At 55.4% G+C, this 24,400-nt stretch overlaps 1 protein-coding gene and 1 long non-coding RNA gene across 11 annotated transcripts in view; one reads left to right on the top strand and one right to left on the bottom strand.

Annotated features, from left to right (window-relative positions):
- Positions 1 to 1,846: 1,846 nt before the first annotated feature.
- On the bottom strand, positions 1,847 to 2,975 carry LOC110284398. The gene is made up of 3 exons (XR_002376926.1): positions 2,780 to 2,975; positions 2,224 to 2,340; positions 1,847 to 2,060 (listed from the first exon to the last, which is right to left on the bottom strand). It is a non-coding gene; the product is annotated as an uncharacterized LOC110284398 (long non-coding RNA).
- Positions 2,976 to 14,889: 11,914 nt separating this feature from the next.
- Ptprs (protein tyrosine phosphatase receptor type S) overlaps positions 14,890 to 24,400 on the top strand; it is a 64,684-nt gene continuing 55,173 nt past the window's right edge. For 6 of the 10 annotated variants that reach the window (XM_029471142.1, XM_029471152.1, XM_029471148.1 and 3 more), the window contains exon 1: positions 14,926 to 15,030. The gene's annotated coding sequence lies outside the window, so the exon portion shown is untranslated. Of the gene's footprint in view, positions 15,031 to 15,095; positions 15,262 to 16,921; positions 16,944 to 24,400 lie in introns of those variants that run through there. The other 4 variants (XM_021149931.1, XM_021149927.1, XM_029471144.1 and 1 more) reach the window with 3 other exon arrangements.

Here is a 24,400-nt window from a genome sequence, read left to right as displayed (position 1 = left end):
CCCGCCATTACCTTCCTCCCTTCCAAAGCATTTAGCTTGTACATACTGTGTCCACCCTGGGCACACAGTAGGTGCTATGAAATGCATCCAAGGCAATCTCTCCTTTAGGGACTATGTATCTAAGGAAGCCTGCCATGTGAGGGAAAGTCACCCTTAGGGACAGTGCCCCCCCCCATCCCTCCCTCCTTCGGGCGTGGGTGGCAAGGGACTTCATCCCTTCATCACAGCCCTAGTCAGAAAAGCGACAACGTGGTTGCCATGGAAATGAGTAAGCACCCCCCTCCCAATGAACAGCTGTGTGATCCAGGCTCAGAGTGACCCAGGCCAGTGAGTCAGGACTGGGCGGCGGACCCACCCACACCATCCTCCCTGCCCACCTCTTACTCCAGCTGGGAAACAGCTTCATGGTGGACAGTGAGTCCATGAAAGTCCAGCCTTTGACCCACACAGCCTAGCCCCGCTGTGCCTCAGTCTCTTCATCTGGGAAGTTGGTGCAAGGAGCACACCTATTTGTGTTCATTTATATTCACACACTGGAGAAGCCGAGCTTAACCAGGCGGCAGCTGTAGGCTCAGACAGCAATTGGCGTTCCAGCTTAGACAGAAAGAGTCTGCGCCAGTGCTCCACCATGGCTGGGGTGGACTAGTGAGTCAGAGACACTTGAGAAGTGTGATGCAGGAAAGAAAACACTAGAGAGTGGGGTGGGAGGGAGGCAGGAGAGCCTGCTGCTGGGCCAGGCAGGATCTGTGTGTGGAGGGGTGAGGGAAAAGAGGCGCCTCTGAGGCATCCATCCTAGGCAGGGGATGTGGCTGTGCAAAGGTCTTATGGCTTGGTCACAGAGAGGAGGGAGCAGGGGGGGCGGGACAAGGGCAGTTGCAGGGAGGCCTTGGCTGTGACCCTGGGGCAGTGGGAGCCATGGAGGCTGTGGGCAGATGGAGTTGACTCTTCTCAGGGTTAATCCTCAAACCCCGTGGATACAGGGAGGACAGCCATGTTGAGAGGCTTGAGCAGGTCTGGGGGAGCATGTGATGGGTTGGCTTGGCTGTATTCTGTGCTGGTCACATAGACCTAATGGCATGGCCCTGTGGTTGGCCATCTGTGACTTGGCCCCATTGTAACTGAAGCCCAGGTTCTAGGACGGTCTGAAAGGGAGGCAACAACCTCCACTGACCTCCAAACATTGTCTCATCTCATCAAATTCTCTCTGCTCAAACAATGGAGAAACAGAGAAGGCAAAACACCGTCTGGCCGTCACATAGCCCTTCATACTGAGCTGAAGTTCCAGACAGACTCTGGCTATTTATGCCAGTGACAAACACTGTCTGGCTCTGCTGTGGGGGAACTTCTGTCCCCTCCAAATTACACCCACTGTGATTAGCAAGCACATCACTGTGATTGGTTCAGGAGTGGTCAAGCTAAACAGTCAAAAGGTTGACTTGTACTTTTCAATACTAGGAGGCTGAGAGGCAGGAGGGTTGCCACTACCTGAAGGATGGTCCGGGGTACACGGAGGCCTGTCCCAATACCCACTCTCATTCATAATAAGGCACATGGTGTCCTGCATGCAGTTGTTCCTAAACACAGAAACTCCTGGAAACCCTGGCTGAGGCCCTTAAGAGGGGAAATAGTGATAATTATTATCCAATTTCTTTCAATTGACTTTAAAAAAAGGTTCATTTATTTCATGTGTCACTCTCTTCAGACACACCAGAAGAGGGCATTAGATCCCATTACAGATGGTTGTGATCCACCATGTGGTTGCTGGTAACTGAACTCAGGACCACCTGACTCTTCAGAGGGGTTGAAGAGTAGCCAGTGCTCATAACCACTGAGCCATCTCTCTAGCCCTCAGTTGACTTTATTTTTACAGTCTGTGAGGCAGGTATGTAAAGGCCAGAGCTCCAGTCTCAGGCAGTTGTGAGCAGCCCAGCAAGAGTGCTGGGACTCTGAACTCAGAGTCTCTGTAAGAGCCTTGCATACTGTTAACTGCAGAGTATCTCTGCTCTCCAGCACCTTGATTTTCATGTCATTGTCACTCTGAGTCAGTCTTGGGTCATAGCCTAAGGAGACAGAGGTGAGGATCAAGAGGAGAAGACACCCACATGACTTTACTACAAAGGTGACTCTGGAAAGAGGTTGGAGAGGGGACGCCCCATAGGGTGCCCCAGTACCCCTAATCCCTGTCTGTGTGCTGCCATTAAGTAAGTCCCCCTTATGTCCCACCTTGTTCTTGGAGCCTTTGAACATGCTCTTCCCCCAGGTCTGGTGCCTTTCCTGCCACCTTGCCAGGCCTGGGCTGGGGCAGACACACAAGGTGACTAGAGCTTGTGGCTCTTGCTGCTGTGATAAGGGGAAAGGATGATTAGCACAGCCAGGAGGAGACAGATGAACAGACCAGAGGTTGTCCTGGAATTAAATGACCCGTCTGATTGTGCAGGAGAGGACTGGAGTGGTCATTAGCAAGGTTTAGCATTTAGATAGTTTGACACAGGATTTTACTTTGTAATCCCCAGGCTGGCCTGGAACTCACAGAGATTCCCCTACCTCTGCCTCCCAAGGCATGCACAATCACCTGGCTAGAGAATCCTTGAGGAGGAATCAGTGGGTGCCAGGGTGGCCCTGGCTGGGGCCTCACAGCACTTGGGGAGGTTTATAAAGGTGCTTCTGCTAGGAAGCCTTCTAGGGTTACTCCAGCTAATCCCCCAGGGTCCATAAATTTGGTCTTCTAAATCCATCCCCACCCTCCCCCTGCCAGGGACTTCCTGACATTGTCACATACCAAGTGTGGGTTTTTATTCCAAGACTGTAACCCAGAGTAGGCAGAAGGAAGTGACAGGTGTCCATGAACCTCACTTTCCCAGTCTGAGTCAAGGCAGAGATCGCCCTTCTCTGGGTATTCTAGGGGGAATGGGTGTGAGCACCCGGGTGCCCTGAGGCTGCAGAGTTGCTATGGTTACGCAGCAAGCAACCCCTCTTCCCCAGCCCCTCACCCTCAGACCAGCCTTTCCAGAGACCAGCGGCTCCTGGTATCATGGCAACCGTTTCCTCGGCACCCGCTGCGCTTCCTCATTGGCTGAGCCTGCTGCCAGCAGAGGTCAGCAGCAGGGTCATTGCTAGGGCCTGGGCACCTTTCTCCAGGTCTGGATGGGAATCCTGGCTTTAACTCCTTGGCTCCCAGGGGGCCCAGGGACCGGATAAAACTGCTTCGTGGGAGGATTCGTCTGGGAGACCCTCAGCCGCTCTCCCTAACACCACAAAACCTCTAAGGAAGAGTCTGGGCCTTCACGTGGCCTTCCTGCTTCTAGATAGAGCCTTCACTTGGGGCACAGGAGTCGGGGGTTGGGGGAGGAACCTGGCTCAGGGCTAGCCTGGACTACTTAGCCAGACTTTGTCCCCCAAAACAAGGTCAAGGAGGCCAGGGTGTGGCTCAGCCATGAAGCTGTGCAAAAGCCCAGGCTATATCTAACATGTCCAAACCACACCAGAGGGCGCTAGACTCTCGAGGTGACCTGATCCAGGCTGAGCTGTCCACAGCGGCCCTGTGGCCCGGACTGGGGGGGGGGGGGCGCAGCGTGGAAGGGGGGCTCTGCCTGATCATGGGGGCGTGTCACGGCGGAGACGTCATCGCTTGGCTGCCTGCCGCTGTGGCTCCTTACCAGCTGCCAGCCACACACGGTCCAGATGTTCCATCCCGGTAACAAATGTCGGGCCATGCCAGCACAGCGATCCCGGCAGGAGGTTGTCGCAGCCCAGTGGACACCACCCACACTAGACAGAAAAGCCCTCAGAAAGGGGAGTGTGTGGTGGGGAATACCTGGCCCCAAAACCTCAGCAATCCTTCTCCCTCGGCCTTTGATTCATTCAGGTATTGAGTACCAAATGTATATGAGACAAGGTCCCAGCAACCAGACAATGAAGAAAACAGCAGGAAAGTCTGGCAGCAGCTGTTGGGGACAGACAGAAAGTGAGCAGGGTGAAATGCGCTGGGGAGAATTCAGCAGCAGTGCAAATGCCCCAGGACAGGGGACACACATCACCCCAGACCCTCCCCGTCTCTCCAGCTATATTTGCTCTGTGTTTTTTGTTTGTTTGTTTGTTTTTGTTTTTTTTTGCCAAGACTTACCATAGAACCTACTGGAACCTCTTATGCTGAGCAGCCACGGCACAATGGCTCCTGCCCAGCTGAAGAGCTCTGCAATGTGTCCACAGAACAGAACTTGACAAACCAGGAGAGTAAAGGTCTTCCCATTTGGCTTTGCTTCTGAATCCAGCAGGAGGAGACCAACCTCTGTGGGAGCGTGGACTGTTTGTTGTGATGTGTAGCTGTCAGTAAAGCTGTGACAGCCTGTGTAACAAAAACACCTTCAGATCCCCAGGGCATCCTGCTTGTGGGTGCTTGCTCTCCCTCTCCTCTGAAGAAATTTCTAGAAAATGCTTCTCTCAGATTCCTTCATGGATTCCCAGTTGGTGCAACCTTGACACCGGGGAGATGGATCCGGGGTTGAAGTTCTTGCAGAGAAAGCAAGAGGAACTGAATTCCGATCCCCAGAAACCACGTGCATGCCGTCTGGTGTAGCTGGTGTCTGGAGTATCAAACCTGCAGAGGAGACAGGAAGGTGCCTGGGCCTCACAGGCCTGATGAGTGAGAGACACTGTGTCAAAATAAACCAAGGCAGGTGGGTCTCTGAGTTCAAGGCCAGCTTGGTCTAATAGTGAGTTCTAGGCTGCAGTGCCCTGCTTCCAGGCACCACTGCCAGCAGAACGTGACTTTCTGTGCACGGTTACACTGCAATCAGGATTTACAGCTCTGGAGTGCACATCTCATCTGGACAGTGTCCTCTGAAGACGGGGTTGTGACTTTCTGCTCTCACGGTGCTCATGGCGGCTTGGGTGCTGCTTAGAGGCTGTCGGAACCTGACGATCACTTGGCCAGGTGATCACACCTGCCAGGTGACCACTGAGTATATATAATGAGGTCCTAACGTGTGGGGTGACAGTTACAATGCTTCCCCTGTGAAGGAATATAGAATGGGACCATGTAAAATGTACATGCTAATCGCTTCACTAGGCCGGTTAACGGATGGTAGAGATTGATAGACGCAAATATCACCAGCCTCAGGGCACAGGGCCAGGTAAGGGCTTTCAAGGGCTGTGACCTGGCAGCCACATCTCACTCTCATCCGTCACACGAGGACACCCTAGGTTCCATGGAGGCCGACTAGAAACAAAAATGTTCCTAGAATTCCCCACCTCACCCCTGATCTATGAGGGTCTTTGAAAGCAGACACTGGCTGCAAACAACAGGGTTGTATGTCGATAAAACTTTATTTATAAAAACAAATGCTGGTGGGGCTTGGATTCATCTGAAGGCTTTGGGCCTGCTGGGTCCTGGGTGCTGCTGTGTGTGGTGAAGGTGTTCCTGGAAGTGAAAGAAGGCCAGTCTGCCCTGATGAGTTTCATTCCAAATGCAAGAACTTGCGTTCTGAGGTGGGAACTCAGAAGGAAGCCCCATGGGGAGAAGAATGGGAGTCATGGGTGGTTCTGCAGACACAGGACCCAGGATGAGTATCCTGCCTCCCTCTACCTAGCAAATCTCACACCCTCCTTACCTTTTGTGGAGGAGAAAATTCTGGAAACGCCCCCTTGCTTCTAGGCTAGCCCCCTAGGCTTCTGCAGAGCTGGGGAAGACTCCTGGGACCATGTAAGACTTCCCTATTCCCCAGCGGGCCTCCCCTTGCCCTTACAGGAACCCCCCCAAACCGGTGTCCCCATCCCCGCACAGCCCCACCTTCCTCGGCACCATTTAACCGATTACAAAGATTCTATTTTTATCTCCAAGAAAATTCAATTATAGACCACGACCTTTACATTTCTTCCCAGGCTCATGTGGGCTGGGCTGGGGTGCGAAAGGCTTACGCTTGCGCACTGAAGGTCAGCCATCAGACTGGGATAGCAGCCAGGAGAGAGGAGGCTGAAGGGGAAGGGGAGGGGAGGGGAGGGGAGGGCGATGAGGCTTGTGTGTGTGTGTGTGTGTGTGTGTGTGTGTGGTGGGGGAGGCTGAGGATGTGCAGAGGCCAAGGCAAGATGGTGAGTGCAAAGGCCAGACCTCTGTTGCTGTCAAGGGGCAGGTGTCTTGTCTTTTCAGTTTTTCTCTGACTGTTACCATTTTTGCACACAGGGGTTTTACTCCGTAGTTCAGGCTGCCCTTCAATTCACCATGTGCAGGTCTCATGGGGAGGTCTTGCCAGACATAGACTGTTCAGCACATGGGTGTGTCTCCCTTAAAATAGGTTTATTTCATGGGTGTGTGTGTGAGCATGCACACACCTAAGTACTTGAGTGCAGATGCCTGCAAGGCCTTATGAGGGCTAGCCTGGAACTGGCTTACCTGGAGACTGCCAGGCCTGCGAGTGCTCTGACCACATTGAGTCCTGCCTCAGCCCCATATATTTAGTCTTTAATGTCAGCACATGTAGGCAGAAGCCATGGGATAACGTCAGGGATCCTTGTTGCCCATTCTCTTTCTTGTTCTTTGAGGCAGAGTCTCACTGAACCCGGAACTTGTTTATTGGGTGAACCAGTCATCAAGCCTCATGGACCCTCCAGGGCTTGAGTCTCTAAGGCTGCATTACAGGGCACCACACCCATATCTTTGAGTGGTGCCTGGGATTGGAACCCAGATCTTCAGTTTTGTGAGGCAAGCACTATGGTCACTGACCCACAGCCACACCCACAGTCACAGCTACAGCCACAGCCACAGCCTCAGTCACAGCCTCAGCCTCAGCCACAGCCACAGCCACAGCCACAGCCTCTAAATCTGCTTCATTCATGAAGACTGTGTGAGAAGCCCATGGAATGTGCTAGAAGAGGAAACAAAGTCACCATAAGGACAAGTATCAGGAACAGACTAAGGGGAAATGACCCAAGAGAGTGGAGGCCATGGAGAGGCCAAGAGAAGAGTCTCTGAGCATTGACAAAGGAACCGGGAGAGGGCACAGAGGGCCCAAGGCAGCCTGAACATTGCCTGTGGGTGGAACAAAGGCAGTGGAAGCCAGAGATGGAAGAGGGCAGCATGGGGAGATCAGGCACTGCTTAAAGGGATGAGAGGAGCATTTGTGCTTTAACTCACAGGGAAGTGGAGCTGTAGCGATGTGGGCAGAGAAGGGACCAAGGATTCCCCAAGGACCTCAGATCAGAAGCAAAGGTCAGATAGGATGTGAGACTGACATAGATCAGTGGAACTAAGAATATCAACCTACATATCCTTCAAGCCACGCATTCATCCACCCATCCATCTATCAAAACATCTACCAAAACAGCCATCCATCCATCTATCCATCCAAACAGCCATCCACTGATCCATCCAACCATCCATCCATCCATCCATCCATCCATCCATCCATCCATCCATCAATCCATCCATCCATCCTCCTATCCTCCCATCCATCCATCTAAATATCTGTTCATCCATCCAAACGTCCATCCATCTACCTACCCATCTATCCACCCACCTTCCCATTCATCTATCCCTCCACCCTTATCCTCCCATCCATCCAACCAGCTCCTCGTTGGTCCATGGCCTGTGACCCTGTCATTTCTTTAGACCCTGGCTGTTTCCCCATCTCTGTCTCTCTGTCACCTCCCTCCCCCCCCGAAGCGTCAGCTGCGCCCCCCCCCCAACCAGGTGTCCTGCACAGTTTTCCCCTGCTGCCTTCCTTGTCACTGGCTCTCCCTATCCCCCCACTTGCAGACTCCCAAGGTAATGACATCATTAGTTGCTGTCTTATAGGTACAGAATCCAATATTCAGCCCCTCCAGTCCCAACACCATTGTGACCAGACCTTTCTTGCTTCGATTTCCCTCTCTGGATAGCGGGGTTCCAGTCACTCCTTCTGAGATTCACCCTGGCATATAAGGATGCGTTACGTGATTGAATCTCACACCTCTGTGGACAGATCACTGTGTGGTGACATTGGTCAGTCTGTCTACCCTCTACCTGTGACACAGAAGCCTTTGGGCTGACATACCCAGGGTCTCGAAGTGAGACACCGGGTCAGGTCCTAAGGACTCCACTGAAACTGTTTTCTTATGATCTCCAGGAAGATTGAAAAAGAAAATGCTAAGTCTTGCTTTGACAGGTCTTGATCTAGAAGCTACGGGCCAAGGATGAAGAGCCAGGCCACCTCTGCCCTGCCTAGGACTTCTTCCTCTGTTGGGCAACAGGTTCCTCTGAGAGGCTAATTAGGAAAAGGGAGACACTTCCCCTCCCCCTCCCCTGAGCACACAGTGCCTGAAGGGTGTGCGCCTCCCTCAATCCCTCCCTCCCTCTCTCCCAAGCCAGGTGTGGTGGGAGTACCCCTGACCTGAGGGACTCAGTTTCCCCAGGTTGCGTCACCTGCTCCAAGGCTGTTCCCTGGAGAAAGGGGAGGGAGGAGAGGGAGGAAGGGGTGAGATCACCATTGAGGAGATTGTGGCTGGTGCCAAGAACTGAAAACCTGGCTCAGCCCAAAGAATGGAGTTTTTGAGGTCTTCTGGACGGGCAGGGTCAAAGAAGAAGAGCAGGCAGTCTTCCCAGCCACTCGCCATCCTGCTTTGTAGATGAGGGCAGTGGTGAGACACAGATAGAGTGACTCTCAAAAAGTCACACAGCAGATCCAAATCATAAATAGGATTTTAATCACATTTCTCTGCTGTTGTGAATTCAGAAGAACCTACATGGTGTTATGGGCCCAGTGCCCTGTCCCAGGGGCCACTGCCACAGTCCTTTGCCCCTGAGCTTCAGGGTACATGGCTGATCCTATCATGTTCTGCTGCTACTGTGTCGCCCTGTGCCCTTCTACACAATCACATATTTTTGTTGTTCTTTTGATTTTTTTTTTGAGGCAGGTTCTTTCTTTGTAGCTCTGGCTGTCCTAGAACTCACTTTGTAGACCAGGCTGGCCTTGAACTCAGAGATCTGCCAGCCTCCTCCTCCCTAGTGCTTAGACTAATGATGTGTGCCACCATGCCCAGCTCACATTCACATATTAATACACATCTTTTTTTATTTTATTGAGACAGGTGTCAGTGTGAAGTTGTGGCTGAGAAGAGTTCACTATGCAGACTTGGTCAGCCTTGAACTTGTGGAGATCCACCTGCCCCTGCCTCTTGAGTGCTGCGGTCACAGCTATGCAGTACCCATTCCGGGCTGCATTTTTTTTTCTTTCTCCTGCCTTTTTTGGACAATACCACAAGAAATAGTCCACAGAGCTGGAGCTGGGTATGGCTGCAGTTGCTTGTTATGCAAGCAATTTGGGAAACTGAGGCAGGAGGTCTGCTATGAGTTCAAGGCCAGTCTAGGCTACAGAGGCTCAAGACAAGACCACTCAGTGCCCAAACTGAGAAATGTCCCTTCTCCCTCTGCCTCAAGCAGGTCTCTGCCAAGTGCTGAAGCAGGCAATGCTGTCTGGGCCACCTGCAGACATAAACGCTGCGGTGGGACACAGGGCCAACCGCTGGAGTGTGACCAGGCATAGGCAGGGGCCATCCAGGCAAGGGACAGTGAATGGAGGGCAGGTGTGTGGACAGCCGCCCAGGACCCCTCTGCCTCCATCTCTCACAGGCTGTCACCAAGTGTGGACGTGGGGAGAGGGGGGCAGAACGCAGCTGTGTGATGTGGCTGAGGGGATCTGAGATCTCCAGAGCAGAGTTGGCCTCAGCCCTGGGGCTGGAGTTGCAAATGAATTGATTTGAGCTCTACACAGTAGCCTGGAGCAGGCACAGCAAGCCACCAATAACCCCAGACTGGCAAGGCTTCTCAGTCCTTTCTTTTTTTTTCTTTCCTCAGTCCTTTCTTAGAAGAAAAAAAAAAAAAAAAACAAAACAAGGATCAGAGACAAGAAGCAACTTAACCAGCAATCATAGGGTCCCAGGAAGCTCCACACTTACCTGTACAGACAAGGACAGCCAACAACTCTTTTAATGCTCTCCTTGGAGGTTGTAAAGTGGTTTCTATGAACAGAAACTGCCTCTTGACCCTGGGGAGCACTAACACACAGACCCCTATGTTCTAGTTGATTAATGGCAGACATCACTAATCAACAACCAAGCTCTTTCCAGGAGCCAATAAGCAGACAGCACTAGTAGATTCTAAAATTTCTTTTCCTGCAACTCTGAGACTGATGCTCATAATATTTTTGTTGGTTTTTTTTGTTTGTTTGTTTGTTTGTTTTGCTTTGCTTTGCTTTGCTTTGTTGTTGTTGTTGTTGTTGTTGTTGTTGTTGTTGTTGTTGTTTGTGTGTGTGTGTGTGTGTGTGTGTAGCCCTGGCTGTTCTAGAACTCTGTAGACCAGGATGGCCTTTAACTCAGAGATCCAATTGCCTCTGCCTCCTGAGTACTGGGATTAAAGGCTTGCGACAGCACCCCCCACCCCAGCATATTTATGTTTTAATGAGACATGGTCTCAGATATATCAGCTTGTCCCTGAGTCTTTCAGAACTTTCTTTGAAAGCTACATATGGGGTGATGCCTCCCCCACCCCCAAAGAAACAACAAAACTAAAATGCAGGATTCAGGGAGGAACCTATGTGGACCAAGCGTGACCTTGATGTGACCTTTGAGGAAAGGGTAGTCTGTGGCCTGCATAGCCTCTATCCAGCGCTGGCATGGAGCCTTGAACTCCCACCAGTGTGGAGGACCCAGTGTAGGCAGCTTTGAGGACAGGAAGTGTCCATCTTTACACCCGGGCACTCCCCAACCCTCACCAAGTTGGAACGGCGTGTCCCTTTATCCTCCTGAGAAGTGAGGATTTAAAAATAATTTTCCCTTTCGCTTTTCCACTGTCACTTGACTCCCAAGTTTGACTCTGAGGGTGCTGAGCAGATGACATGTGCCGATTGGAGAAGCCCTTGCCCCCCCTCAGCTGATCAAGTCGATGACAATCTAACAATGGAGGGCACATGGGTGTGACTCACTCCCTCCTTTCCACAGAGGGCCCTTCAACTCTGCTTTCTGGAGACCTGTGTTCTTCAGCCCCAGGGCCTTTGAACATTCTGTTCCAGCAACCACATGTTTGCCCCACATCGGGTCTTTGTGTCCCAACAAGGGGAGGTATCTAAGATTGGCCCTAGGCTGACCTGGGGACATGGGTGAGTAGGGTCACAGTGAAGCACAGGAAGAATAGCCAGAGGATAATGGGTGAGAAAACTGTGTGCAGGGCTCCAGGGTCCTTCTTTCAGAGAAATAAGAATTAAAACTGTGTAAGGCTTCGAGGGGCCCAAACCTGTCACGGCCCCTCTGCACCAGGAGCAAGACTTCGGCCCCGGGAGCAGGAACATGCAAGTCCAGTCAGTCTAGGAGCTGGGGGACTCCACTTGCTTCTTCTCAGGAACCTTTCATGCCAGGGCAAAGAGGACCCCATCTCAAGACCAAGTCCCCCTCTCGCCCAGGTTTGCCTAAACTCTATCCAGCATACAGGAACTGGGTTTACACTCCCGCCTATGCCATGTGACACCAGATTGGTCTTTGACCTCCCTGTGCCTGTTTTGTTGCACAGAACACCAACCATAGCTAGATCCTTGGAGGACAGTGTGCCAGGAATAGGGGGTTGTGGGGTGGAACAGAGACTGTCTGTAATCATTGAGTCCAGCTTTGGGGTTTCAGGCAGCTCCTTCACGTGCCAGCTACTGTAGCTACCACCAGAGGGCAGCAGTGAACACAGGGTCCGCTTTCTGCATATTGCCCTCCATAACTCCCAGGTTCCTCCACAGCACAAGCCCTTCCTGCAGCCCACTCTGCCCCACCCCTCCTGCTCCCTCCTCCTGGGAACTGCTGCAGCCACAAAGGTTTCTGGGCTCCTCCTGCTTGGGTTCTGTCCCGTCCCGGGCCTTTTCTAACAACACAGGCGTTTGTCAACGGAGAGCAAGCTTAGCCCAGAGCTTGTGTGATGGTGCACACCAGTCATTTCAGCCTTCAGGAGAATGAGACAAGAAGGTGGGAAATTTGAGGTCAACCTTGCTAAGTGTAACTCTGTCGCAAACAATCAAACAAACAAATCCTAAACATATCCCAGAGCCCCACAATGCCTCTTGTCTGGCAGCTTCAGTTTCTCCTGCTGTGACAGGGGTGTTGGGGGCTGCACTTTCTGGGCACCCTTGAATCACAGACTGTGGCCTTCCCAACCTGTACCAGCCACCCATGACAGCAAAGGCTTTGAATTGTGTTTGTAGACACGTGCTGGAGTTTCTGTCCTATGATGGCATTCGAGCCACTCTGGTATGTTTATTTTGAGAAAAAAAAATTCTTTACCTCAGGCTGACCTTAAGTTCATTCTACAGTCGAGGTTGATTCTTAAGTCCCTCATCCCCCTGTCTCTGCCTCCTGGCGGCATGAGCTCCAATCACAGAATCCCTACTCGGCTAGAAGAAGCCTTTTGTGGACACTGGACACTCGACTGGAATAGAAAAGAAAGAAAGAAAGGAAGGAAGGAAGGAAGGAAGGAAGGAAGGAAGGAAGGAAGGAAGGAAGAAAGGAAGAAAGAAAGAAAGAAAGAAAGAAAGAAAGAAAGAAAGAAAGAAAGAAAGAAAGAAAGAAAGAGAGAAAAAGAGAAAAAGAGAGGAAATAATTACCGGGTACTGGAAGTTGCCAAGAAGAGCGTGGGCATCTGGAGAGAGCCCTTCCATCCCCACAGACTCAGGAGGGAAGGAATGTTCCAGAGCGAACTTTTCACCCAACAAAGAGTCATACTGCCCTTCGTGTGTGTGCCAGGCTGGGCAGAAACCAGAAGTTTAGAGCCCACTGGGTCCCGCCCTGGGCCCAACACAGCCCCCTCAGAGAAGACCAGTTCTGCTGGTCTGCTCAAATATGGTCACTGCTCAGTACCTCCCCTTAGGGGGCTGGGTGCAACAACAGTGACAGTTAGAATATGCCGAAATCATTGTGCAAAATTAAGCGTTGACCCCGACCTTGCCGCCTGAGCCATGCCCCCAAGCCTCTCTTGGGGAATTCTAGGCTCCACCAATTTAGGTGATTGGTAGGATGGCTCACCTCACTCTTCCTACAGCCCTAAGTCACCAGCTGTTGCCACACAGAGACAGGACATCGAGGCACAACCCGAGCAAGGAGCCTGCCTCATGAGAAGCAAACTGAGGGTCATAGCATTTCTGATTGTGAGGATACCTCTTCAGCACAATATTGGGAACAGTCTGACAGGAAGTGGTTCTGGGAATGGTCGTCTCTGAACAGCGAAAAGAACATCTTACTAGGCTGAGGACCAGCATGTATGAGGGCCCTGGGGCAGGCTGGAACCTGTGTGGGAGGAGTAGGGGCAAAGGAGGAGCAGGAGGAGGCTGCTGCTCTGACTGAAGCAGAGGTAGCGATGGCCGCTCTAAGTGGCTGAACACATAACCCGCTTTGGGTTGATATATTGTTGCCTGTCTATGCTCTGTCAGCTGCGGGCCGATTGTTCTGTTTTGTTACTTCTGTGTAAATGGCATTTAACACAGCAGGGATCTAAGAGGGGATGAATGGCCACTGGAAGCTTCCAGACTCTCAGACCCGCGGTTTACATGTTCCCCTTCGCTGCACACGAGGACCGGGGGGCAGAAGCGGTTACTCAGTTCGGACAAACAAGGCAAGGCCTGGTTCCCTCCCTGATGGACGGCTGGTCTGCTCTGGCATGGCCAGTCCTGCCAGCACCCAGCTCCATAATATATGAGTACACACTGTGTGCAGACAACAGTGCCACACACCTGCAGGGACTATGCAAGGACGTGACACCCGTGTGCAACACCAGACATCTCCACGGAGTACCCAAACTTCAAGTACCTGCAGTGCACGAGAGAAACTACACTAAGGGCCCCTGAACACTATGCAAACCTCTGGCACCTTCTACACGCTCCAGTCTCGACTAGCACCAGGTACGCCAATCAGGGTCACCCCAGTCAGGCAAGAGGACAAAGCCGGCTCTGCTAAACTGGCCGCGGTGCAGGCTCTGGGAAGTCCTGTTCTTAATTTAGGCTCCTTGTCAATTATTCATGGCGCTCTCCCCCGTTTATGACCCAGTCCTTCCGCCCGGACTCTTCGGCTCCAGGCTCTTGCTCATGTCTCCAGCTCTGGGCCCGAATGAATGAATTCCAGAGGGGGAAAAACCCAGACTGTAAAACAAAATCGTTTCGTTGTTTGAGGCAGGGTCTCGGGTGCAGTCCACACTGGACTCATACTTGCAGCAATCCTCCTGCTGCTGTCAAAAAGTTATGCACCCCATGCCCGTGACTACTCTTTTCTTTAAGGTGTTTTTCAGTCTTTTGCTGCATTTCATCTGTTTGGAATGTCTAGTAACTCAGTGGACATGGGTGTGTGCATACATGTGGAGGTCAGCGCCATAGGAGTCAGATCTCTCTTCCACTGTGGGACTTTGGGGGTTGAAGTCAGGTTCTCTGGCTTGGGCTGCAAACACCTCTATGTGCCGAGCCATTTTGAGCCCCAACCCCACTTTTTTTTTTTAATGCCCAGTTCATCCTCCTTTTCCCAAGCTGGTCTCGAATTCATTGTTATCCCAGGCTGTTCAAAAACGACGTCCTCCTGCTTCAGCCTCTTCAGCCAGCAAGGCGGGCTTGATGGGAAAGATTTTAGGGAAAGGATATTTTGGCCAAAGGAAGCAGAGTGGGGAGACAGGCAGCAGGCTCAGGTCATCCTCAGTGTAACTTGAGGCCAGCATGGGCTACACCAGAACTTGAGTTTAAAAGGAATCCAGAGGAGACAGGCTGGGCCACGTGTCCCACGTCCCACGTGCTCCCCGGGCCTTCTACAGGCTCCTGAAGCACGTGACCCAACAGCGCCTCCTCACTGGGCAGGCCTCTGCGCGCAGGCGCAGTACTGTACACGGCCAGGCCCCAGGGCCGCGGCGGCGGAAGGGGTGACGTCACCGGCTGGGGGCGCGCGAGCCGCAGTGGGGTTTTGCCCCGCCCGCCAGGCAGCTCGGGCCGCGCGCACACGCGGAGCCGCCGGAGCCCGGGCCGACCCGGTGCCGGGAGCAGCATGCGGAGCCCGCAGGTACCGGGGTGCACGGGGCGCACGGGGGACACAGGGGCGGGGTGGGCGGCGCCGGCTTTGTGCTTCCAAGCTTCTCGGCCTTTGTGCTCCGAAGGGGGTCCGGGCTGCAGCCGTAATCGGATTCTGCAAGAAGGAGAGGGATGTGGAGGACCTGGAGGGATGGAGCTGGAGAAATGGGGACCTCGAGGGATGTGGACCCGGAGGGACAGAGACCCACAGAAACGGAAACCGGTAGAGACAGGGTCCAGGAGGGATGAGGACGCGCGCGGGCGACTTGGCCCGTACCCAGGGTCACCGACTGCACCAGCCGGGCGGGGACGCGGTGTGCGGTGCGCGGTGTCAGCGTCTGGAGCTGCAGACCGGGCCAGGCGCCTCAGATCACCTGGGGCTTCGGTTCCACCCTTCTGCAGTCCGGGCGCCCCCAACCCCCGACCTCCCCCAGCTCTGGGATTGGGACTCCTCATCCACCCTCATCCTCGCGATGCGGGGGCCTGTGGGGAACCCCGGGGAGCCAGCCTGCGGCCCTAAGGCCCCCGGTACACCCCAAGAGCCCCCCGACTGGCTGAGGGTGGTGACGTCACCGGGGGCGGGGACTGGGGCGCAGAAGGAAATGGGGTCCGAGAGCAGGTACCCCCGGTTGCAATGCGAGCTGGGTCAGGGCCAAGTTCTCCGCTCATCGTGGAGCCTCTTCACCCCCAAACCCCAGCACCACTATGAGCGAGGATCCTTTTGATTGCCACACCCCCCAAATCCCTGTGCGTTACCCCTTTTCCCTGCTCTCAAATCTGCCTCCATATGCCCCCGAAAACCTGCAGCAGGTGTGAGCGCCCATCTTCCCGGTCACCCCTCACCTCGTCGCTCCCTCCAGTAGAACCTCCTAACGGTCACTTCCCCGGGTGTCTCCTGGCCTGGCAGGGGTTCCCTTACGCTCACTTTCCAACCTGAGCAAGGATGTCCCTCCCCCAATAAACCGTCCTTGATGCTCACACGGAGACCTCTGAGGTGTCCCAAGCCTGGATGGGCACTCGGAGATCCAAAGAGTCTGCTACAGAGCAAGAGGGGTCCCGAGGGTGTTAGATTGGTGGACACATCTGTTCACCCATCTTTCTGCACCTGAATCCTGAGTCCTGGCTTCTGTGCCCCCCTGGGGGGTGCTGCTGTCTCTCCGGTGCAGAGAACGGCTGTCTGCTTTGTCTGGGCTAGCCTGGGACCCTCCTACTCGGGCTCTGGCCTCTCTCGCCAGCTGCGACTCCTTCCTTCATTAAAGGCCGGGTAGTGGGAGCTGCCATTTGCATAGACTCCCCTCCCCCCTGCCCGGTCTTTTCTCCTTTCTTTGTGTCCCTCCCCCTGTCAATCTCCAGCTGCCTTCTGTCCCTGCTCCTGCCTTCTGCCAGCTGATTTCTTGGCGGCTGCAGGCGGGCAGCTGGAGCTGGGGGCGGCTTCCCGCCCCGGCCAACCTCAGAGTCCCCAGCTCGGAACAGTGGGGGGACACTTAGGTCCCAGATAATGTCTGTGCCTGGCCTCCGGTCCGTCTCCCTGCCCATCGCGCCTGGGTCTCCAGAGACCCACAAACTCCTGTCCTGTCCCTTGTGGGGCCCCAAGGAGTATGGGGGGACACACCCTCACCATGACATTGCATTTCTTCTTGGGGATGGCTCTCCCACCCCCAGTCCCCCGGGGGAAACCAGCCACCCGCCACTGAGATTGCCCTGAGCATCCTCCTAATTGGGCTCAGGGCGAACGAACCGTCGCGGGAGCCCGGGCTTCCAGACGAGCTCTGCGGCCGGTATCGCGCCCTGGAGGGTGACATCCGTGTCCCCAGAGGCTTGGGGGGCTGTGGCCAGGTGCCAGTCTTGGGGCGGCGCCCGCAGGGGACAGCGATGCCGACCGGGTGTGGCCAGGAAGGCCGTGAGGTCTGTTCGCGGGTCCCATGGGATTGGGGGCTCTTGGTGTGTGGCAGGTTCACAGAAGGGGACCCCACATCCACGGTCCCCACGCTGCAGTGTGGCTGTGACCCTCCGCACACTGGATTAGTCTCAGAGCCTCTGGAGCCCTTGTCTCTACCCCAGGAAGTCGGGGTGTCTTCGCGTCCCTCGTGGACTCGCAGGGGGCCAAGTGCCTCTTGGTGACTCCGTTTCCCCTGCTGCGTTGACTCTGTGTGTCTCTCGGTGTCCGCGGACCTGTGGCTTCGCTGATGTCCCCACCTGCCGCGTGGCCCTGTCTCGCTGGCCCCGTGCTCACCTGTTCCCTGTGTCTCAGCCGCCGCGTGGGGGGAAGGAGGGCGCATCGAGAAAGTTCGGGGTGGGGGCGAGCCGGAGGAAAAGCCTAAAAATAAAGATAGATATTTATAAACCCGCCGGGTCGGGGGACACCTAGCAGCGCTGAGCCCTGTCTGTCGTCCTGAGCCCCACTCGTCTGCTTGTGACTTAGCTGGAGGGGAGAGTCTTGGGATCTGGTTGGGATAGTAGAATGTTGCGTGGTTGTGGTTTCCTTTTGGGGGTGTCCCTCAACCGAGGTCCCTCGTGAGGGAGAGATATGTGCCTAAGATAGGACTGTTCTCCGTCCGCTGTGCATCCCAGAGCACATCTCTAGCCCTCTCTGGTCCAGCGTTTGGATGAGGAAAGGCTACCAGGTCCCCGCCACTTCCTCTCCCTTGCACCTGAAGTCCCAGAATCTGGAAGTCGCGGGAGGAGGAGGTTGCCCTTCCTCTGTCCTCTGTGGCCGGTGCTGGGGGTCGTGGGGGAGACTGCACTTGACGGACAGCCACACTACGACCAAGATCCACCGGAGGGTCCTCAACGAAGACCCGGGACGCACCAACAGGGGCAGAGTCTCCCCTGAAATCGGGACAGTGGGGCTGGGGGAGGGGCAGGACTACTGGGGGAGCCAGGGCTGCAGGGCAGTGAAGAAGGGGTTGCTGGGGGGGAGGATAGAGCAGCTGGGCAGCGAGGACCACGAATTGGGAGACCTGCGTGTGAGGCGCAGGGGGCTCTTTGACCTTTGGGATTAGGAGCTGGGGTTGCGAAGAGTGACCAGAGAGGGTAATTTTGTCTGAGGTCGCACAGCACGACAGTGATGTCAGGGTCGCCCCATCTTGATTTCCGTGGCCATGCGTGGCTTCCCTGTTTTTCTTACATATAAAAAAAATAATAGCGCCTTGTCTCTGACGCCCCGAGGTGTCGTGTCGTGTCATCTTCCATGCGTTCAGGCGACAGTCGACTCCGCTTTAATTTAGTCTTTTCTTCTTCCTTCTGTGCTGCCCCGCCCCCTCCCCTCCGCCTGCCCGAGCTGCGGCCAGGGATTGACGCATTTCTCCGTGGGACCTGTAGTTGAGAGGGCTTCTATGGTCCGTGCCCTGCACTCAGTCCTTACCCGCTTCCTTAGAGCTGACTCAAGCCCCTCCCCCCTTTTGGGAGATCCCCTTTGCTTTAGGGTGACCTCACTGTTCCCCCCCCCCCCGTGCTCTGCTGTGCCACCCCTGCTGCGTTTCCAGACTAAGCTGTGTCTCAGCTCGCTGCCACCTTATCTGTCCCAGGCTGCCCAAGGGGAAGCCACTCCGTGACCTCGCGCGGGCTGGATCGGATGTCGCCTCCGTGGGGTTGTTTCCCTGTGCGCCCCACGCCTGTGGGTGTTTAATCGAATTCAGCTGATAATTAACCCCTTGATTAGCAAATAAAAGGATGTGCGGTGAGGATGGCGCCGCTCTGACTTTCGTGGTGGCCCGGAGAGGATCCCCGTGTTCCCGTCACGCAGCCCGAGAGTGGTACTCTGGGAGTTAGAGAAGGGACCGTGCAAAGGTTCAAATCCCATGTCTGCGGTTTGCTGGCTGTGGTCTAGGGACAGCTCGACTTCTCTGTGCTATTGTGTTTTCCCCTCCTCTGTGAATAAAAGAGACATTACCCACCCCAGGGTTTGTCGGGAATGTATACATTGGGCGCTCAGCGGTTAGGACCACGGGTGTCCTGCTGCCTTGAGGTTTGTTACTGAGTTTTGCATGAGAGTTCTTGTTGAGTCTATGCTCCCTGGCATCCCCCAGCCTCATCCGCAGCCCCTCCACAGCGTCGGATGACTCAGCGCTGCAAACTGGGGCGTTCCCCGCCGCTGGCTGCCTAACCAGGCTGCCCCACTTTTGCGGGGCGGTTAGGGGCCCAAGGTGGGCGGGAATGACCTCCGCGGGGCTCTGGGATTCCCAGAGTCCTGGAGGGACCGGCTTGCCTACAGCTCCGTAGATGGGAGGCTCAGAGGTGTGAGGCTAGCCTGGACTATCACATCCAGAAAGGGGGTCAACGAAAGGGCTCAGCGGTTAAGCGCTTGTGGCCACATGCTGGAAGCCACGTCGCTAAAATGGATAAAATAAAAAGTTGATTTTAAAAAGTTCAAAGAGGAAACACTCTCGGCCGGTTTCCCAGAATTCTCCAGCGTTAGCAGGGACAACAGATCTGAGGAAAGGGTCTGGGAGGGATGGCCCAGAGAGGGAGAGGATGTCCCTGAGGCCACACCACTCAGTGTGGAGTCAGCTGGGCCAGTGCAGTAGAGTAGGCTTGGAACCTACCAGTAGTTAAAAGGGGGAAACTGAGTCAGGAAGGCACAGAAAGAGCAGCTTCTCAGTGGTCAATGTCATTCTAGCACCCAGGAGGTTGAGGCAGGAGGATCAGGAGTTCAAGGTCATCCTGGGCTACGTGGGGGGGGGGCCTGCAGTTGAGGCTAGCCTGAGCTACATGTCATCTGTGTCTCCAGTACTCAATTTGTGTCACATGTCACACCCCCCGTTGGCGTGAAATTGGGCATTTTACTCCAGTCCCCTGGTCTCTAGCTTCCAGAGGACCTAATGGAGCGAACAAAAACTCTTAAGTCTGGGAGTAGCCCCCCTCCTCAACACCGCCCTCCATAAGCCAGGACACATCTACACAGGAGTCATGCCTGTCCCTAAGTTTCCCCAGCTGTCAGTGCATTGTGTCTACATTATCCCAGGGATCCTTCAGTGACTGGAGGACAACTGGTGACGAGTGGGTGGGGGTGCCAGGAGCCTGGACCTCCGTGTCCTTCACATTCCGGTGAGCCCTGGTACAGGCACCAAGACCACAGAGAGATAAGGCCCTGCTAAGAGAGGGTTAGCAACTTTTCCATGGACACACAGCTGGCAGAACCATCAACTCTGTGACCGAGGACCAGCTTCCAGGGAGCCATGGGCACCAGGTGCTGGATGCTGGGTTCCAGAGCCCCATGAGTGGAGCCTGTGTCTTGCAGGTGGAGAAACTGATGCACAAGGAAGGGGAGAGTATTGGAAGGCTGGGGCCTTTGAGTCCTGCACAAAGTGGTTTTCGGCGACTCCATGGAGCCCGCAGAGTCCTCTTTCCTCTTTGGACAAGAGCCCAGTAGTTGGATTTTGTTCCCTCTAGCTGTGTGATCTTGGGACAGTTGCTAAGTGTCTCTGGTCAGTATGCTTTTCCAGCAGCTGAGATTCCCAGGGCATCTTCCACATCTCCCTGGCCATGCGGCCTCATGACCTTTTCCAAGAGAGGGGCTTAAGTCTGGGCTGTCATCGTCCTGGTGCCCTTCTGGCCTTGGCCAAGGGCCATGAAAGCAGGTGCAGGGGGATTGCTGGGTGGACTTCGGTGCTCATGTGACTTCTCTCAGCTGCACTCAGTGGCATCTGGCCCAGAGTGGAGCCATCCAGTGCCTGAGGGGTCAACATTGAGGTGCTGCACTGTGACCTGGTGACCTCGTGACCCTATGACCCGGGCGCTGGGAATGGGGGAGGGGCCATAGCGCACCCAATCAGCGAGCTCCAGGTTCAGGTGGGGCTCAGGGAGTCACATGAACAAGGCTCCAGATTCAAGGCCCTGGAATGTTTTATGGACTGCAGCCTCAGTTTCTCCAGTAGGAGGAAGAAGAGATGGCACCGGGGGTTCTGTGACATCAGGCAGCATGGGGAACCTCCCACCCCTCACGTGTTCCCACCCCTTCCTGTTTCCCTTAGCGCCCCCCACCCAGCCCGTCTTCCATGTCCCCCTTTCATCTTCCTCCCGCGTTCTTATCGTGTCCCTTCTCCGGCGTTCCCCCTCCCGTGTCCCCTCTCCCGTGTCCTCCCCTCTCCCTGTCCCTCCTCCCGTGTTCCCTCTCCCGTCCTGCCGACTGCGCCGCTGGAGCCTGGGGGAGGGGCTCCTTCCTGAACTCAATTAATGAGCCCGTTTAAAACTATTTATTTTCCTGACATTTGTTTACAGAGGAGAAAGAGACAAATTGTTGGCGGCGCCGGAGGGGCCAGGACGCGGCGGGTGGCTTTGGTGACCCCGCGAACGTGGACGGGGTGACAGGGTGACCGGGCCATCGCGGTCCCTGCAGGGTTTCTGGTAGTGTGAGGGGAGGCAGCTCGGAGGTGGCCGGCGGTGCTCCTGTAGCCACCTTAAGCCACCTTAAGCTCACGTTGTGAGCGTGCGAATGGGAAGCACCACCCCAAAACCTGGGGTTCTCTGGGAATGCGGTGCTCATGGGGATAAGGGTGACTGTGGACGAAGTCCCTGCGGGTGCTTGCCCAGGCCCAGGTTCCCCGCTGGGTGCTTTGAGCACAGTACTCTCAAATTCATCAAGCTGCTTTGCTTTGAGAAAACTACAGACTTTTCCATCGAGGGTCAGAGAGGGGATGCAAGTGTCCAGAGTCACACAGCTGGTACTGATGGGCCGTGCTCAGACTGACAGTGATCTTGGGGACCCCTCCCTGTTGCCAAGTCCCCACCATCCTGCCTATCAGCACCCTCAGGCCTCTCTCTAGGCTCATCTCACGGCTTGGGGCTTGCCAGGAGAAAAGCAGTTTCCAGTGTCCCCAGGCTCAGCAAAGCCCCTCCCATTGTGCGCACCCAGTTCCAGCCCCCACCCCAACTCCTCATTCAGCTCCTCCCTCTGCCCACCACCCTCCACGTCCTCCCAGCAGCCCCCAGGCCCTGCTGGTCCCTTGCCCTCAGTTCTCCCCCCTCCCCATCTCATTCCCCTCCCTCCTCTCCTTTCTCTCCCTCCTTCCCTTTCTCCCCACCCTTCTCCCCTCCCTCCCCAGCTCAGGCCTTAGCCTCCAGACAGCTCCACCTCCTCGGGAGCCTGTGCTTGGTAGCTGTATTCTCTGCTCCAACCTGCGCACAGTAGGGCCCCTCTCCACAGGGACTGACTGATCTCTCTGGCCCTGGCCAGCCCCAGGCTGCAGCCCCTCCTCCCACCCTGCTTCTCACCTTGGCCTCCAGAAATAGCCTGGTCCTGAGTTCCTCGGGGCGGGCGCTGCCCACCCACGGGTGTGAGGGATGTAGTGTGCTGGCCTGCTGCTTCAGAAATAGCTGTTGTTGGGATTGCCCGCCCCCTTGATGTTTGAGGAAGCCACAGGACCACGTGTTGCTGAGGATGTAGCTACTAATGAGTCCAGGTGGTAAGGGGTAGGGGTGGTGACCCACATCTTGTCTGGAGCCCAAGCCAGGTCTTAGTTCCTTTCTCCAGTGCTGTGTGACCTCAGGCATGCCCTGTGACCTTGGGCAAATGTTGAGCCCTCTCTGTGCTGGGAAGTTACTGGTCCGATGGCTCTAAGGCTGGGCTCCTCTTCTGCTAGCCTGGGATGAGGACAGGGCTACAGACCCTGCTCTGACCACCTGACAGCAGGTGCTGGGCGCTGCAGCAGGAGACCGCTGGGGTGGGAACATGGCTGGGGAAATGGACCCAGGGTGGGTGGCTGACTGGCCATGAAGTCTGCACATGGCGCTAACTGCAGCTTCAGCTCGGGACCTGACACCCCCTTCTGGCCTCCACAAAAGCTGCACCCACGTGCACAGACACACAAAATAAGCTTCCTTTTATAGAGGCTTCTTCCGGAGGGTTGTGAGCGTGCTGCTGGCCCAGCCTAGCAGGGGCCTGAAGCCGGCTTCCTGCTGTTTGTGTAGACGCGTGTGCGTAGACGCGTGTGCTCACAGGATCTGAGTGCCTTCCCAAGTCAGCAAAGTCCTCTGGAGACACCGGAGAAAGCTTGAGAACCGGATGGGAGGTTCAGAGGCTTCCTGAGGGAGGTGGGGCTGGCTGAAGGGCTGAGGGTTATGAGAGAAAGGTGGCCCCACCTCCATTGACAGTGAACAGCAGGCTTGTAGCTGGAGGGTGTGGCGAAGGGAGGGTGCTCTACAATAATGGTATGCTGCCCAGAGAGGCCAGGCTGCTTATCTGAGGCTGCACAGCAAGGCTTCGAACCCAGAGTCTGCCTGCTCAGTAGAAGGGCAAGTTGCACCAGTGAGGGAAGCTCAAGTTCACAGAAGGAGGTGGGAGCCCTGGAGGACCCTGGGCCGAGGGAGTTGGAGTGGTGCTCATGGGGAGGGTGGATGGTGGTGTGTGGGACAGGGGTCACTTCAGAGGCCAGGGCGGAGGCTACAAAGTGGAAGTGCCTTGAGCAGCACTCAGACTGAATTCAGAACAGCACCTGGGTCCCACAGACTGGCTGGGGAACTCTGGGCTGCTTGAGTTGGCCAGAGGCTGCACAGCACGCACACAGCACTGCTCCCTGGCCCCCTGGGCTGCCAAATCTGGCTTGTTGGTTTCCAGACTCCCCTGGCTCCAGGCCTGCCCTCATCCCACCTCCTTCAGTCTGCACCCAGGCCCGTGCCAGCTGGCCCCGCTGGCCAGGGCCCCTTGGTGGGCACCCCCCCTTCCATTCAGGGATTCTTCTGCCCCCTCCCTCTGTATTTCCCGCTAATGAGGGGAAAGAGGGAGGGAGGGAGGGAGGGAAATTATATACACACACGAACATGTAGAAATTAGTTTAGGATCTGGGCCAAGAGCCACTTGCGCTTGGCCGGGCATTGTGGGTAATTCATTGCTCATTACCATAAGGGCTGGAGCTGGGCTGACAGGCTGAGGGGCTTTTGTTTGAGATTCTTGTGAATATATGATCTCCCTTGCAGCTCAGGTCCCCACCTCCATCCTCAGCCCCCAGGACTCCCTACCGCTATCCTCAGCCCCCAGGACTCCCCACCACCATCCTCAGCCCCCCAGGACTCCCCACCTCCATTCTCAGCACCCAGGACTCCCTACCGCTATCCTCAGCCCCCAGGACTCCCCACATCCATCCTCAGCCCCCCACGACTTCCCACCTCCATCCTCAGCACCCCAGGACTCCCCACCCCATCCTCAGCACCCAGGACTCCCCACCTCCATCCTCAGCCCCCCAGGACTCCCCACCCCATCCTCAGCACCCAGGACTCCCTACCACCATCCTCAGCTCCCCAGGACTCCCCACCTCCATCCTCAGCTCCCCAGGTCTCCCCACCTCCATCCTCAGCACCCAGGACTCCCCACCTCCATCCTCAGCCCCCAGGACTCCCCACCTCCATCCTCAGCCCCCAGGACTCCC

This window comes from Mus caroli, chromosome 17 (assembly GCF_900094665.2).
Source record: "Mus caroli chromosome 17, CAROLI_EIJ_v1.1, whole genome shotgun sequence".
Classification (NCBI taxonomy): domain Eukaryota; kingdom Metazoa; phylum Chordata; class Mammalia; order Rodentia; family Muridae; genus Mus; species Mus caroli.
Note: the sequence above shows the minus strand (reverse complement) of the source record. Positions and strands in the feature narration are given on the sequence as shown.